Below are 17,032 nucleotides of genomic sequence, written 5' to 3' on the forward strand. Positions count from 1 at the left end.
AGTCGGGGGCGGGGGGGGGAAACAGCCCCGCGCCTCCCGCAGCCTTCTGAGAGAGGAGGGTCAGCCCGACCTCGAGAGAAAAGACCTTCTCTCTGGCCATCTTCCTCCTCCGGTAACTTCACTAGTCTCCCGAGCGATGCGCGCTGCTCCGTACGTGCTCCAGCCCCACTCATGTGCAAGCACGCCAAAGGCGGGCTGGCATAATCGTTCCCCGGGCTGGCAGGGTGCCTATCGTGTACAGTATAGCGTTTGATGTACTGCGTCTCACACCACCGCAAGCTCCGAGACAAGCGAACACAGAGTGCCCAGTTACCCAGGATTTAATTACGGCGGAATGCATTCTCCATGCTGATTAGCAGAAAAATCAATCGGGGGCTTATTTGCCACAATGAACCAATAAAAAAACAATTTATTAGAGCAATAATCTCAGCCCCAAATGGTCTAAATATTATTGTTTCAATTGCATTGAGGGAATTCAGACTGGAAGTGTTACACAGAGAGCATCAGGGAGTCCTTCTCCATTAATTCAGTAAGAGTTTCTAACCTCTTTCCAGGGGCTCACTTGCCAGCTCAGAGATCTTTGAAACTGATGGCCAAGTTCCCCTGTTTTAGGTCCAGGTGTCTGGGTTGCTGTAGTACCTATGAGACAAGATGCTCTGTGGGCTGCAACTGTCTATATGCAAAGAGGCAAACCTAGCATACAGCTTCCCACTAGGTCTTAAAGATATCCTGCTTTCCAGTGATTTATATGTGAAATTCCTAGAAGAGGGGAGGCCGCACAAAAGGTCCCCAAGCCATAGGCGAGATAAATGCCTTGTTGTAATATCATTAGATAAACACCAAGTGATGTGCCAAAAATTCTCTGGTAGGGATGAGGGAGAAAGGCGTTCCCTTGGGAGAGTGCTGAGCACCAGGACCGGGCTGGGGCGTGTGGGGAGGATGGGGGGGACCGCAGCGCCCTCGCTTCCCCTCTCCCACGTGAAGTTGCTCCCTCCTTCTCATGATGGACTCGCAGTTTGCCGGGCTCCCCTGGGAAGTCCGTGGGAGGCTGGAGGGAGCACAGGCAACGCAGCGCTGGTGGGCCAGGTCACGCCAGGAACTGCGGGGTCCCCAAGAACTTAAAGTCTGTGACTCAGGAGATGCTGATTTTGCTTTACAGCTTTCTGTAACTCCAGTCATCTCTGTCCCAAACCGGAGAGGACCTCATTTCCTGCTCAGTGCTCTGCCAACCACAAGGTCTTTTCATAAGGCTGCCAGGGGTGCCTGGCTGCGGGAAGGACAGTCAGTGTTTGTCACCAGGGAATGAGCTGGCATCATAGCTCTAATCTGAGTCAACAACCTGGCTAGCCCTGAGCATGACTTCATAAATCATGCTATCTAATTGAAAGGCACATGCTTATATGTACAGTGTTTTTCAAAAAGGATGCAAAAACTAAAATAAAATGCAACAAACACTTATTTTCTTCCCACTAGCCTGTTAATCAGTCACCTGACTGTTTCAATTTACATTATTTCATGCAGAAAAAAAAAGAGAAAACATAAAACCATCTTGTATAGCCATAATAAAAACACAAATGAAAAAATTCATCTCTTAATGAGAGGCTTAGCCTTTTTCTAACACATCCCTAATAATAGGAAAACAATCTTTAAGTGTTTTTAATTTAAATTGTTTTCATGCTTAATTCAAAATTGCTAAATAATATTATCATGTGTCTATGTATCTATTTAGCATTGAGGCGTATGATATTTCAAAGCAATTGAACCAGTTTTGAAAGGAGAAAGAGTCCTTTACCATGCTTCTATTCACTTAAAAAAAAATGTTTGTTAATACACATACGCTGGCCCGCCTTTTTCTCATCCTCCCAGCAGAAATGAAATATAAATCTGGGGCAAAAGATCGCCTGTGTGCTTCTTGCTTTTCATACCCAAATCTCCTGCTTTATTTTTTTCACCCATAGGATCTGCAGGATCCCCCCTGTGAGAGGCAACTCAGCAGCTCGGTGCCCTCTGCCATTTCAGCACTGCCACTGGAGAAGCCCAGGAGGAGCAGAGCAGTAGCTGAGCAGCAATTTGAATATTCATATTTAACTCTTCAAACAACAGAAGATACTTCAAAACCATGTGTGAGACAAAATGCCATTAAACTTTCAATCATTAAACCTCTGTTTAGCTGTACTCCAGAAATGAGCAGTTCATAACAAACGGGGAATTCTGATTGACAGTTTGCTATCAGGAGCCCTTAAGTAGGATTTTTCCAGCTGTAACGCAGTGTACTCTTCAGTGCTCCCTTTCGCAAGATGCTATTTCAAGTATAGGAGCACGAGGAAAATTTACATAAAAGCTTTGTATATAGTATGTGATTGCTCTGAAATTAAGAAGCACCAGTTTTCCTCTTATTGTTTTAGAAATGAAGAGTGCATTTTGTTGTCTTGTTTACTTAGTGCGCTCTGATCCCTTGATGTGTTTCAAGCGCTTTCTGTCAGCATCACGAGGCCTTGCTTACCTGGTAAATTTTATGTGTGAAATGATTAGTGTTCAAAGTGCCTGAAAAAAACAACAGTAACGATGTCTGACAACTTTTCTTTTTTTTTTTTTTTTCCCTCTGAAATAATATTTCATGGTACATTAAATGGGTTACGCAGTCTCTTCTTAAGAGACCCAAGCAACGTATTGCTGCATACTTAATGTTTCATCAAGCCGCTAGTTTTTAAAAGGAAAAAAGCTGAAGGCAGCATGGAATCCTTCCCTGAGCCTTTTCTCAGTTTGTTTAGAATTTGATAAGGGATGGTAATAACTTGGAGTCAGATAGAGAAAGAAAAATAAATTTTATTTCACAATAAACCTCTTAGTGTGTCATTTGTGATCACAGGCAGATACCAGAAATGCTACTCGTTAAATCCACTGAACATTACTGTTTCAGAAGTCAAAATGTTTTTCACCAAACTGTTTTCTCGATGTTCACTTCGGATGTAGCAGTTAGAACCAGGGCAGCCCAAGGAGAGAAACAAACAATTAAAACATTTACGTATTTGATTCTTGATAGACATCCCTGCAAGGTAGGTTTTAACATTTTTTTCCTCTTAATTTTTTTTTTTTTTTTTTTTTTTTTTTTTTTTTTTTTTTTTTTCAGTAAGAAGGATAAGCTTGGAGTGCCCAGTCACCGTGGTAACTGCCAGAAAAATTCTCCTGAAGTTTGAAGAGGTCAGCTAACAGGGTCAACAACTCTGGCCTCTCTCTGAGCTGGGCCTGGCAGGCTCCATCCTGCGGTTGGGGTGTTAGCGCAGGCTGAGCCCTGGGAGGTGGACCATTCCAGCTCTGATATAAATTTTTTGAGTCAGTTCACGGCCTGGACTCTCCAGGTGGCCTCCAAAATCGATTGTGACCTTGTGACCCTGTCTAACGGAGGCATAGCATCCAACCTAAGTAAGGATTTAGCCAGGAACGACAGCTTTCCACTGAGTGTTATTGGGGACAGTACAAACAGTTTTGGAAGCAAGGAGGTAGGTATGAAGAGTAGAGGTCATTAAAAGCATATTAAAAAACTATTTCAAAAATCCTTGTTAGTGGAAAGTTTTTATTAGCAGTAACTGTTCCTTAAATAAACTCCTCTGGCAACTTTTTTTTTTTTTTTTTTTTTTTTTTTTTTTTTTTTTTTTCCCTGACAGCACTGCATCAAGTATTTCAGTGCATTAATGTATGAAAAATCGACACTTTATATATTCCAAGCCAAACTATTATTTTATCTACCTCTGGATTTTGAACTTGTAAATGAAGCTGACTGATGTGTTAAACTAGATGTCTATGAAGAATGTTTTTTTCCTTAATATCATAAAACCAGGAAGCTGCTTGTTAAAGTGGGTTGTTTATTTTAGGACATAACTTCTCTAATATGTACATTCTTTTTACATTGAAAAGAGTCTTATTTTGTCTAATTTTATTTTTAAAGTAGGAAATGAAGTAACATTCAGAATAATGTGGAATGAAAGTGTGAGAGTTGCACAGGCTAGTTCCTTTACTGATTTGTAATACAAATAGACAAGCCACAAATATGGTGAGGCATTTTTGTAGAAGAAAACTGTGGTCATGCTAAGAACATATTTACAGAGAATACAACTTTTTTTCCTTTAAGATTTTAAGGAACAAACTGTGTGGGGGAGGGAGAGGCTGCTGCAGGGGTCTGATTTTGTTATCAAATCTAGAAACTTGCCCTTCTGGGCAAGCGGATTTGCTCTTGTGTTTTATTCCTGCTTCTACAAAACCTCATCTCTGCATGCATTGCTCATATGAGTAGCCGGCAGTCATCAGATGAGTAAGCGGGGCTACACCAAGGAGCAAAGTCCAGTCTCCCAGGTGGAAAACACTCTCAGACTTTAAGTGACTTTAAAACTGCTCTGAAAGAAAGAAAATTGCATTAATATTTGCTCCCAGTCTTAGAAAAATTATGCAAATTTATTCCAGCAGGAATCTTGCCCAAACACTTCTTGTGTGTCCCAAAAGAGTCTTTCTTCCCAGTCACTTACCTGTTGAGCAGTTCCCCTGAGTTTGGAGGAGCTGTGCAGAGATGGGGCTATTAAATATGGGTTAGGATGAGAGTCTGAGCTGCTCTACCTGATAAATATCGTTGTACTGCTGAGAAGTCCCGTAAGTTACCACAGCAAGAGTCTCTCTAGATTTTACTAACTGTAACACCTTGCTTGACAGAAAGTCCTCCAAAATCCACAGATGCCTGTTGGCCAAGGTTTTACCTCTCATAGGGTTGGCATGATCTGCTCTGGTGGAATTGTTTGAAGGGCAGGAGCTTAATTACCAGGAATAAGATGGGGTGGGGCAGAACTGTGCCCTAAAATAATTTAGGGCCCAGACCTGCACATGCAGATATCAGTGGCGACACTCTGTTTAATTCCACTCTGAATACTAATCATAGTTTGTTGCTGTCATTGGTTTTTAACAGAGCTATGCTGAAAACAATTTATTCACATTAGCAAGTGTGTTGGTTCAGGGGAGTGCCTTGTGTGACTAAGCTTGGCAAGACAGAGCCTACAGCCCTCAGTGAGGACCAGCATGTTTGCTTGGTTTTCAGAAAGAAATATTTGAAAATAGAAATGGTGAGCAGCTGGAAGGTGAATCTTCAATATTTTCAAAAGCATCTTCAGAATTTTTAGCAGCTTTAGCATCTTTTTTTTTTTTTTTTTATTACTTACATCTTCTTTGTAATGTGAGCATCCAGTGCACCAGTTCTACCTGACAAACGGGATCAGTTCTAAAACAGATGATACAACTGTTCCACTGGAACTTTTGGACCAAAATTGCCCCAGATTTTCCCCACAGCCTCAGGCTTGGAATGGGGAATCGATGGCAGAGGGAACAACAAAGGGATCTCAAGAACATGGACTTGGGGCAAATTCTTTAATGTTTATTTCTGTAGATCCTATTGAATTTATAATCAACAGCAAATATACAAATGTCACTTGAAACAGGTCCTGGGCTTGCATCTTTTGTACCTCTTCATGCTGTTCAGTTGTTCATCCGCACCCTGGGATGTGGAGTGCCTGGAGACGTGCATGTGAGCAGTAGCGGTACTTAGAGGGACTATTCGCCTTCCTCTTCCCCTTCAGCTCAGTGAAGTGCTCACTCAGATTCGTTTGATTCCTTGAAATATTTTCTGAAGTGAAGGCTCTTTTAATTTTAACAGAGTGATATATATGAATGGGCTTGATACCGTGTTAGAGATGAACAGTCAGAATCACCAAAGGCTCTCATGGTTCCCAGCCTCTATCCTATGGATCACGGATAATCCATGAGGCCTTGGCAAGTTTGCTGCAGGTGGTCTGTGGAACTGTATTAAATAATAATGTTCATAGCCTTCAATTAAAATTTTGACGAGAAGAGTGTGTGGCAGTCTGCAAGAAAATCTGAGAGCTGAGAGTAATCTACTAGCCAGAAAGCTCTGAGGATGTCTGCTTTACAGGAATGTGTCTCACCTGTGGTCCACAAGGCATTAGAAGGTATTTTGAGAATATTTTCAAATTAAATACATACCCAGTTAAATGGACACACTTTATTACTCATGCAAGCAAGCAAAAGAAAAACAACACCCCCCCCCTTCAAAATAAAATGAAGAAAATAAAAGTAATAAATGAACATTGTGTTTGCTTGTATCTAAACCCCCCACTCCCAGGGCTCCGCAGAGTCAGAGGAGCCCTGCTCTGGAAAGCGGCACGTTGCCACTGCTGGATCGGGGCTGGCAGAGGTCTGTGTGTTCTGGAGGCAGAGGGAGGGCAAGCGAGCGCCGGGACTCGCAGGTGTGCTGGCGGAAGGTCCTCAACAAGTGCTGCATTTCCTTCTCCTTTCACTTCTCTCCACTCTGAGTGTGTGTGTGGCTGGCGTGCAGAGGAAAAGTCAAACTAATTCTGATGCTTTTCCCTATTCTGGGTGGACTAAGTCAGAGAAAGCACTTAGGGCAGCCTTTGTGGAAGGGTTACAATATAGGTTGATACTTTAGGAACTATAGGAAGTTCTTAATCCTTCCCTGCCTACGGGACTGTCATTTATAGACCCGCTATTGTCTCACTCATCTTTTATAAGGATGTTTCCTTACATTAAGGTTCCAAGAGCGACTGGACTTTGCCATTGTTCACAGCTATTTCGGTTTGGGGCTTAATGCACATCTAGTATTCTGTTTATGCTTTCACTGCTCTCCTACGCAGCAGACTGTACCTACACACTGGCTTAGGTGGCATCATTCTCAAAACGTTTATTTCTGTGTTTCTTTTTTTTGTTTGTTTCTTTTTTTTTTTTTTTCTGATTTGTCTGTGCGTCTTGATTTTGCATTAACCTACTTTATTACAGGTAACAACATAAAGCATGTGGAACTTTATGCATTCAGTTGGTCATTTCAAGTTCAGTTCTTGTTTGATGAACAGGCACGCTTGCTTATAAGAAAGCTTCTATGTGTTGTTTTTTCTCCAGGTTAAATTGCTTTTATATAAAAAAATGTCTATATATAACAAGAATGAATTCAGCCATGAGCAGAAAAAAATGGAGGTGTAGATTATTTTGGATGTATAAAATTCAGCTTGAAGTTAGTGGTGGTTTAATTACAGGATTTTTTTTATTGCTATTCATACAGACATCCATTGTTTTCTGCTTTGATTTATCTCCAGCTCATCCCCTTCAGAACCCCATTTCTGGCAATCTCAGCAACATGTGAGAGTCTGGCAGCTTCTGCAGACATTGCCATCTTCCCTTCACTGCTCCTTCTTCTGCGCTGTTACACCAGCTCCACAGCCTGTCATTTCTCAGAAGCCCTTAATGATGCCTTGCCTCTGTCATCTGCCCCATGGCTCTTCCAGAATCAGACACTTTTGTCAAAGTTTTTCAAACCAATCTAGAAATAGATACTGAAATAAAGGCAGGTGGTCTGGTGATCAGGTGATGTTCTGCCACTGCCTTCCTGCCCTGCCTTGGGCAGGTTACAGACCTCCAGAGCTCAGCTCTTTGTCCATAAAATAATAACAACTTTGCAAAGTGCTTTTATATGTCTGAAAGATTTGATGCAAATTAAAAGCTACCTAGATTTTGTCAAACCTGGCTCTACCTAACACTCCACTTCTGTCTTCTGGCTGCTGAAGATTTGCCGATCCGCCTTTTAGAGTCAGGCTTTGGCTTCAGGCCTTGCATGTAGCGACATCTGGGCTTTTAAATTACCCTTGTGTTCATAACATACATAGCAGCTCTGATGATTTTTTTCCACAAGCATTCTCATTCTGCTGAAAAAAAAAACAAAAACCCAACCCTGAACAAACTACAAACAGCGTGATGATGAACGGTCTCGAGTGCCCGGTAACCTTTACATGCTCCAGGCAGTGCCCAGCTTTATCACGGTCACTAGTGGGCCAGCGCACATCGAAACGTGTGATCTATTCCTTCCTGAGCCCCCGTTCCGCCTTGCTTAGCAGTTCCTCTCGCCGGTGAGTTGCTCTTGTAGTTTCCAGTTATGTAACCCATCTCATTTTGTGAATATGTGAATTTAACAGCTGTCAGTGTCAGCAGCGGTTGTGGGGGGTGGTTTTTTTTTTGTGTGGTTTTTTTTTTTTGGCAAGCTGGCATTACTCATCAGTCTCATGGTAGTTTTGTTTGAAAAATGCTTGTGTTAGAAAAAGTGGATTTATCAGCTCAGCACTGTATGGTGCTAGCATGCAGCACAACAAAAGACAAGTGCTCATTTCAGTAACGCTTGCAGCATTTCATGGGGCCCCCAAATAGGCTGAACAAGGCTTCTCTGGCAACTAACCCCAAGTACAGTGGGAAACTGTTAAAGTGGCAGTGTCACTGCCTGGAAAATGGATTTGGTTTTCTTCCATCGTTTATTGCATTTTTTATTTTTAAATAAAGACTATGAACTGTGTTAGGAATTTCACTGAATACTGGAGAAAAAAGAGGCCTAACTGAAAATGTTGTGCTCTTAGAAGTGTTTACATCTTACGGTTTCTTGGAGCGTGGACCAAACTGTCGGTCTGTCCTTCCCAAAGTGGGTCTCTTTTATGGGGAAAAATAAGATACTTGCAGCTTTTTCAAGTAATACTACAAAGTCAGTCGTGCTGCAACCATTCAGGAAGAACTCATTCTCTGTTTAAATCAGTTTATTTTCAGAATGATTTGCTGCACTTACACTTTCTTTTGTAACTGCTCTTCCAGAATGCAGATACAACCTGGAGAAGTTTTCTGTATTTGGCTGAATGTGTCAGGTGGTTAAAATCATGTTTTAAAAACAGTATTACATGTTGCAAATGTGTCAAACTCTTTGTTCACATATATTTAAAACAAATGTATTTTTCAGTATTTATTTGGTTTTTCTCTGTTTACACTCCATACAGATGGTGAAGATAAACCAGTGAGTTTCATTTTTGCTGAAAAATTGTCTTTCACGCTTTCACGTTCTCACACACTGACAAGATGCTACAAAACCCATGTGACAGAGATCAGAGGGAAACACTTATTTGAAGGAATCTTTGTCATTAGCTGTACTGTAAGTTTTATAAATGGTTCAATTTTATAAAATGCAAATTCTGGACTAACTGTTCCTCTGCAAGCCCTTATGGTCTCTGCAGCCGCATAGTTAATCTACTACCCGTCTCTACTCAGGTATCCAACAGAAGTCAGAGCTGGGTAAAACATGTCTTCACAGATCAGTTACATCTATTTTTAACTTTTATTTGTTAAAATGTGATTGTTTACCGTAATTTCCATCCAGACAAATGTATTTAAACATGCACCTTTTTAAGGCTGCACAAAAGGCAAATGCATCCCGCCGTGGGGGCACACGCACACAGACAGGTTTCCCTGGGTTCACCTCCCACGTGGAGGTGTGCCCCAGCTGCTGCTGTGGCTGGGTGGGAGGATGGGTGCTCGCAGCTCCCACCTCATCTGCCACTTCTCCGTGGAGAGAGGGGGCTACAGTGAACTGTCTCTGCGAGGACAGCGGTTTGTGGTTATCAGCTGCTGGAAAGCCTGTAACACCCCAAGAGAGAGATGCCAAGGCCAGAGACATAAATGTGCTTCGGCATCACGTCATGTCTGCACAGAGAGGGTGCAGGCCCTGTAGCCTCTGCAGCCCTGCCCGCAGCGTCCTGCAGCGTCCCGCGGGCATACACAGAGCAGCCACTCCTGGATACCAAGAGCTTGCTGTGAGTAACCCATCAGCTTCAAACCCGTCCGAAAACAGCGCTGCAGTAACTAGGAGGATGTTTGCGTTTCAGCTCGGTACCCAGAAAATTGAGAACTTTCTAGAGTGTTTCTGAAGTAGTGTGGACAAACTGGAGACCCTTGGTTCTTAGCCAGGCCAGGCACAGATAACATAAAATGATGCTTCAGCGAAGCAGGGAGGGTGTTCGGGAGTTCTTTCTCCCTTGACTGGAGTAAGTTTGAAAGCTATAGAGAGGCAGCAAGAACAGGCTAGGGAACCATGCTTTGAGGGCATGGAAACTCCATCACTGGCACTCTGAAGCCCTCTCTCTTGTTCGCACCCAGGGCAAAGCCATGCGGAGACTGTTCACTGCCTTCTCGGGCCTGATAGTGAATAGTATGTCCTTTGTGACTCCCTGTACCCTCACATTTGTGGCTCATCCTTGCAGAGCACTCGGGGCCAGATACACTGCAAGGCCCCAGTGTAAGAGCGTAACTAAGAAATGCAGTTGGAAAGACCAGGAAAAAGTTTTATCAGTGTGTAAAGGTGGGGGTGGCTGTTCTGGCGCAGAGAGCCTGTACTGAAACATTTCTCCCACACCTACCGCAGCAAAGTCGTGGTTGTTGACTTGAGTGACAGGGGAATGGGGGACTGGGATGTCTTAGCCCAAACTCCCTTAAGCCTTGGCTTGATGGGTGAGATCTCAAACATAGCCAAAGCCTGTGACATTAAAGGCTTTATAAAAGCAACAGTGCCAGTTTAAAATCAATCTCCCACGTTACCAGCAGCACCAGCAGGTGTAACGTGATCCAGGCAGCCCAAGCCAGGGAGTAAACAAACTGCTGCTTTCTGAACAAGTTGCACCAGAGAAATGCTCCTTACCAGGAATTACAGCGGATATTTGCGCTGAGCTGTCTTGCTATTGAAAGACCTATGAAAATGGACAGACTCCTATGACTGCTAATTCCTCTTATTCCACACAGGTTTTTCCCTTTACACTCAAAACAAGGTAGGGGGAAAATTGTAGGGAAAGATTTCCTTAATAAGCCTGTAAATTTTAGTGGGATTTGGCCTGATCTAGCTCCTTGAACTTCAGTGGGGTCTGTTGCTGGGTTTCCCTAAGCCAGAGAAAACAATCCTACTGCTTCAGATCTGCCACGCCAGTCATCAGCATTTAATTTTGTCCCCAAGGGAGCTGCTTCCTTGCTCTTCTGTTGGGTTCCCAGTCCCATCTCCTGTGAGCAATATTAACTTAAGGGCTTTTTATTTGGCTACACCGGTCACTTTTTCCTCCTTCGATGCCAATGCTTAAGCCTCCCAGCTATGGTGAATTCACCCTCCATAGACAGCCTTACTGTACCCAGACCTTCTCTGGCTGTTTCTTGGGTCCAGTTGAACAGAGGTTGACTGCACCATTTTAGACCATCTCGGTGTTACTGCTTGGCTGCCTAGCTGGGAGAAGGGCATAAAAGTACAAAAGGTGCATCTGTCCCAGTAGAGTTTGGACCTTGACAAGTATTATGGGCTTGGCAGGCTCTAAAACTCACTGCAGAGTCCTTGGAGTACACAGACCGTGGGCACACTACGCTGAGGTACCAGCAGTCCAGCTCTGCTCCTGTGTTTTTGCCTCCCAGCCCGGGTCCCATCCTGTCCCAGAGCGACTCCCCCCTGCCCCCATGCCGGCGCTCTGGTTACTCATGAGTTATGATAACACATAAGCAGCTTAGAGAATTCTTATCAGAATAAGTTGAACACAGTGCAACATTTAACTCTTAATGACAGCCACCTCTGACTGTGAGTGACATGTTATAAATTATGTTTGAACTGTATTTTTTTTTTAGAGGCAGATATTCCCTCTGCCACCCAGTCAGTCCTGTAACGTTGCACTTGTGGCCTTAATCCCACTTGGATGTGTGCCCTGCTGCCTCCACTTTCCGTCACTTGGGTACTTTAGTATTCTTGAACAAGTGAACAATCTTTGTTTCTGTACCTTATTAGGCCAAAGACCATAGCAGCTAGCGATGGCATCAGCAGGCCCTGCAGGCAGGATTCTCTGCAGACACAGCCAACCTCCAACAAACCCCTTTTTATCCTCCTGTTTCTAGGAAGAATTATGATGGTGGTGCCCTGCTGTTGATCAGTCAAATCTGTGGTAGGCCTAGAGATAAGTCCTGTAAGTGTGGTGTACTGTAAAACAGCGGCTCCCATTCATTAGTAGCTTGTGTGTAATAAACCACCCAAAGGAGGGGGGGTGGGGAGGGAGAGGGACGAGCAGCTGCAGTATGCAGGAACAAACAACACAACTCATTCTTGGGAGCCAAAACTTTCTAATTTGCTGCTGGGCTGCTGGGAGCACTCAAATTCTTTCTGATAATACGCTCGTGCCCTCGATGTCTCTCCCCGCGTTTCCCGAGTCCAGCTCTCTTGAGGTCCCTGAGTCTGGGATAGTTTCACTTTGAACCCAAAACACAGAGGGTAGTTGAACAGGGAGGAGGGGAACACGTTGGCTGCCCAATGTTTGCAGACTCCAGCGTAAGAAAGCGATGGACTCGGTCAAGTCGTTCGGCTGGGGAATGTCTGTTCACGTATCTGCTTGTGCAGTGAGTAAACAAAACATCACATGGGCTGCAGAGCTAGCACAGGACACAGAGCAAACCCGTGTGTATCTGAGGCATGCAGGAGGAACGGAGTATCCCAAACGTTGTTAGTGATTTAGAGCCTGGTGCAATATTTCAAAACTTTTATCTCCCAAGAGGCAAAACCCCAAACAAACCTCAAATCAGTAATAGCTGAAAAATTGTCTATCTCGACTGGTTTTTCACATGTTCCTGTAAATGTTTACGTGAGTATAAAATTTCCTCACTGAAACTGCTTGTAGGCATGTGAATTTAAATGGAGTCTGGTAAGTATAACGTAAGATGTTGCATGTGTTGAGACATCAGTAGTTCCTAATGATCACATAGCCGTTATTACATTGGTGCTTTACCATCTCAGCCTTGGACCATTCAACTGCCTGCACAACATTTCAGACCAGGAATTCAAATTATTGCGTGTTGTACAACTGCTCCCATAGACCAGACCTTTGTGCTAAAGTTTGTATTGCACAAGAAAACAAAATTATTTTCAGATAGACGCTGCTCTGGAGGACTGCTGCTTCTTGCAGGAGATGACAGTGACTGCCTTTTCACAGTGGTGTGCCAGGCTGTGACGGTGCTTGGACTGTCTCCTAACATTTGTATAGACAAGGGCTACTTAAATGACAAATTCAGGCTTGGGCCAAACTGCAAGTACTGTTTATGTAGACAAGGCAAAGTCTCTCAGATTTGAGGTTTTCCACTTTTCTGCAGGAGATCCATCTTTCTTTCTCCTCCCCTGACCTCTTGGGGAGCTATGCTGTGAGTTGTCAGAGCCTTAAGCTCTGAAATGAGAGGTGCTTCTGCCAGACTGCTGCTTGGTAAAGTTACCCAGTGGTTTGAGGTAAAAATGTTCCAAAGAGCCCTTGTATATATCCACCAAATGGTGTTAACTAAATCTGGGCATAAAATGGCCACAAAGGTGATCGGGGGACTGGGAAGCCTGCCATATGAGGAAAGCCTGGGTTTGTTCAGCCTTGAGGAAAGAAAGTTTAAGGGAAACCTTATCCCCATGTCCCAGTGTTTAAAGGGTGGCTACAAAGAAGATGAAGACTCCCTTTTCACAAGGAGTCCCATGGAAAACATGAGGGGTAATGGGCACAAGTTACTCCTGGAGAGATTCCGACTGGGCACAAGAGGAAAATTTTTCACAATAAGAGCAATCAGGCACTGGAATAATCCCCCCGGGGAAGTGGTGGATTCCCCAACATTGGACACTTCTAAGATTCAGCTGGACAGGGTGGTTGGCCACCTTGTCTACACTGTGCTTTTACCAGGAAAGTTTGGACTAGATGATCCTCAAGGTCCCTTCCAACCTGGTATTCTATGATTCAAAACAGTTTTCTCATCTTCTGAAAGTTTAGGTAGAGAAGTTTAGGTAGTCCAGCACTATGAGTTCCCACTGTGGCATTTTGGTGATTTACAAAGTCAAAGTAATTTGGCATTTTGATTTCCCAAACTTAGATAGATGGGTAGGTGGGTAGGTTCATTTATAATCAAAATTCTGTGGTCAGTGCCCATTTTGAACATGGAGCCTGATGTCACTACTCCTTGCTGTTTTCAGGATGTCTAACAAGAGTTGCAACGAGGAGGACTTTATGGGAATCTGTCCATGACTTCTCAACAAAAATGACAAAGGTAACACCTCTGGTAATCACTGTTGTGTACCTTTACTGTATAAGCAGATGGGTCTGTAGCAGACCATACTGGTCCTTGTGCAATTCATGTGCAATAATGTTATATATCGCATGGCCATTATCAAAAGCAGAGCACTTTTTGGATGGACCCGCTCCCCTGATAGGAGGCAACATACAGCAGTTACCTACCTGAGGTCATGCTGTCAGCAAAACATTTGAAGTTATAGATGAGACCAGCAAACTGAGTGAATGTGCTGTGTAGGTATGAAATCAGGGGAGGGAGTTTTTTCGGAGGGTTTGAGCCCCACCTCCAGCACCAGCAAAGCCATGTAATCCTTCCCTTTGCAATTAGAGCTGCAAAATAACCCCCGGGCCAGAGCACTCACACAAGGAGCAATTAGACCAGCTAGACAGTGGGAAAAGCTAAAAATAGTCAATAATATGCCTCCACAAATATACCTTGAATCATTAGAAAGGGATGTTTCCTGAATTTCCTGGGAATCAGTTACTGCTTTTATAATCTCATAGTGTTCTGCTAGAAGGGCTGTATTCTAACTGTTCTTTGACAGAGGTAAAGATGAGTAACCCAACTCTCTTCTTACACTTAAGACACTGAAAAAATCTGAGTAAATCCTGAGATTGTCATATCTAGCCAACTGAAATCGGGGGAAATGAATTGGTTCATATTGAACTGAGGCAAAATATGCCTCAGTGTTCTATTAAGAGAAGCAGGTAAGTAATTTGGGGATAAAAATTGACTTATTTTGGGTTATTTAATGGCTCAACCCAGTTTTGTCTAAAAAAAGGATATATGAATCAATGATACTCATCCATTAGCTGAATCCAAACTATTATAAAAACTCTCCTTTTAGAGAGTATATTATTTGTGAAAGGCTGACAACTGCTGACTTATTTTGCAGTACTCCTGAGCTGGATGAAATGTAAAAAAAAAAAAAAAGGCTCATCAGAGCAGGATATTTTTAGTCCTTTGCAGGGAACTATATATGATGCTATTTAATTAAGAATGACTCTTAAAGAATGATTTGGCTCTTTCTTGCAGAGAAATTACATCTCTGATGCAATTTTAAAAATGTAACAAAACTCAGACCTGGGGCTTGCAAAAAGCAAAGCAAAAAAGTATGTTCAGAGTTAGCTGTTTACTAAGGTGAAAAAAGAGGCTACAGGTTGCTATGATTTCTTGTTGTTGGTAACATGTATGAAAACTGTTGTGAACAGTAAATTACACTGTTCTGTCTTTTCTGTCTACAGGAGATAACTCAAGAGGAAATGAAACCTGTATAAAATTAAACAGCGAATTCTGTGTGGATCTGTGTGCACATACATGTGTGCATGCATGGACTGTTGCTGGCATGCTTGTTTTCGTGGAAGATTCAGTGATGGATGACTTAACATAAACTTTAAGTGCATGGCAGACTGGTTTTGTGTGGTGCCTGCTGCTTGTTTCATGAGCTGCTCTTTCCCATCCCAAGCAAGCGTAACGCCTTGCAGCGCTGTCAGCACCCCACCAGCCTTGTGACAGTTGAGGATGTGCTACTGAATTCCGGGAGCTCTTTTCCCACTGCTGACTTGGAGCAGAAGCGACTTTGGTGGCGAAGGGGTTGCACTGGGGCCAGCCGGGCTCTTGGGGTGCAGCACATCAGCAGGAGCCCCTGGAGTTCCTGCAGGTGTTGAACATCCGAGGGGTCTCTGGCAGTGTTGCATCCACATCCATCACATGCATCCAGGAGCGTGAGCGTGGTGGGTGTTTGCTCGTCCGGCTGCTGGACACATGGTGACCGGGGCTGGGGAGAGCAGTTCTGGAGCTGGTCTGGGTGCTGGGGTTATCGAGTCCACCCCATCCCTACAGCTCTGCACAGCCCCCTGGCCTGTGGGAAAGTGTGCACAAAGTTTCTTCTAAACGAGAGTTTAATACGCTTTCAGACTTGACAACCTCCTTTTAAATGAAAACATTTATATTGAGCAAAAGGCACATTTGCCTCTCCAAATAAATGGAATTATAGTTCCAAGATCTGACTTAATCCTGAAGCTCTTACACTGTACAGTAAGTAGAAAAGAAAGAGGATTGCTCGGAGGAGCAAGGGTTAGCAGGATCAGGCTCCATTTTATATAATCTTGCTCATTTTCCTTCTGATATTTAATATACCTATTTCAGAACTCCCACTGGCTGTATATACTTCACATCTATTACCTAACGGCAAACAAACTAATAATTGAAATGAATGAGGCATGGTACGGAGAGTGCCCATCCAGCTTTCCTGCTAGGAAAATTTCAGGATTGTTAAAGAAACCAAAAATGCCATTCTTCCAGATGTATTTTTATCATAAGGTCATGTCCTTTTAAAACTAGTTTCAGGACTTTTCTCAAATGTGTTGTAACTATTTGTTCTTTTCCTACATTGTTTTCTTCATGAAAATGTATTTAAAATCTACATTGACATTTCAAAGGATTTGAGGGAAGATGTTTACAAAGGGTGCCGTTTGTATTTGTTATATTTCTAAAAATGGAACTTCTGATCAGAAAACATTAAAATATTTTTTGTATTACCTTTTGTGGTTTTATGACATTTGTGTATTTCTAGTTATGATTTTGGTACCCAATCCCATGTTACGAGGCTAATTAAGGAAAGTGGGATCAAAAGTTCTATTGTTCCTACAAGTCAATATTCTACAGCCCCACTGCTGGTCTTGCTACTCTCTGAGTTCAATGATTTGAATTTTGATGTAATTTTTTTTTGCTAAAGCCTTAAGATACCTGTGTCCCAGTCAGTAGATTGTATATTCAGGACATGAAAAGCCTAAAGAAGCCTGGGCAAGAAGAATAGTTTGTTTAGGGGATGCATTCAAATGAGTCTCCAGCAAAGCCTAAAATAAAGACTGAATGAAATTTTTTGTGGCAGTTTCCTTTGTGGACTGCAAAAAAAATATGTACAGAGAATTGGACAAAGAAAGTTTTGCAAGCTTCGTGTGAAAGCTGAACCCTCTTGCATGGAAAAAAAAAAATCCTTCTGAAAGATGTAACTTAGTTTCTCCTGTGCAAAGAGGAAACCTGTCTGGTA

General features: G+C 42.9%; 2 long non-coding RNA genes across 2 annotated transcripts in view; both read left to right on the top strand.

Annotated features, from left to right (window-relative positions):
• Nucleotides 1-3,623, top strand: part of LOC113483560 — a 67,449-nt gene extending 63,826 nt beyond the window's left edge. Inside the window, exons 2-3 of the long non-coding RNA XR_003399045.1 lie at nucleotides 1,959-2,123; nucleotides 3,131-3,623. This is a non-coding gene — a long non-coding RNA (uncharacterized LOC113483560). The remainder of the gene's footprint in view (nucleotides 1-1,958; nucleotides 2,124-3,130) is intronic.
• A 2,577-nt stretch (nucleotides 3,624-6,200) lies between these two features.
• LOC113483559 lies at nucleotides 6,201-16,628 on the top strand. The gene is made up of 4 exons (XR_003399044.1): nucleotides 6,201-7,970; nucleotides 8,877-9,028; nucleotides 13,883-13,956; nucleotides 15,225-16,628. It is a non-coding gene; the product is annotated as an uncharacterized LOC113483559 (long non-coding RNA).
• The last annotated feature ends 404 nt before the right edge of the window (nucleotides 16,629-17,032 follow it).

This window comes from Athene cunicularia (genome assembly GCF_003259725.1).
Source record: "Athene cunicularia isolate RWA chromosome 9 unlocalized genomic scaffold, athCun1 chr9_part1, whole genome shotgun sequence".
Taxonomy (NCBI): Eukaryota; Metazoa; Chordata; class Aves; order Strigiformes; family Strigidae; genus Athene; species Athene cunicularia.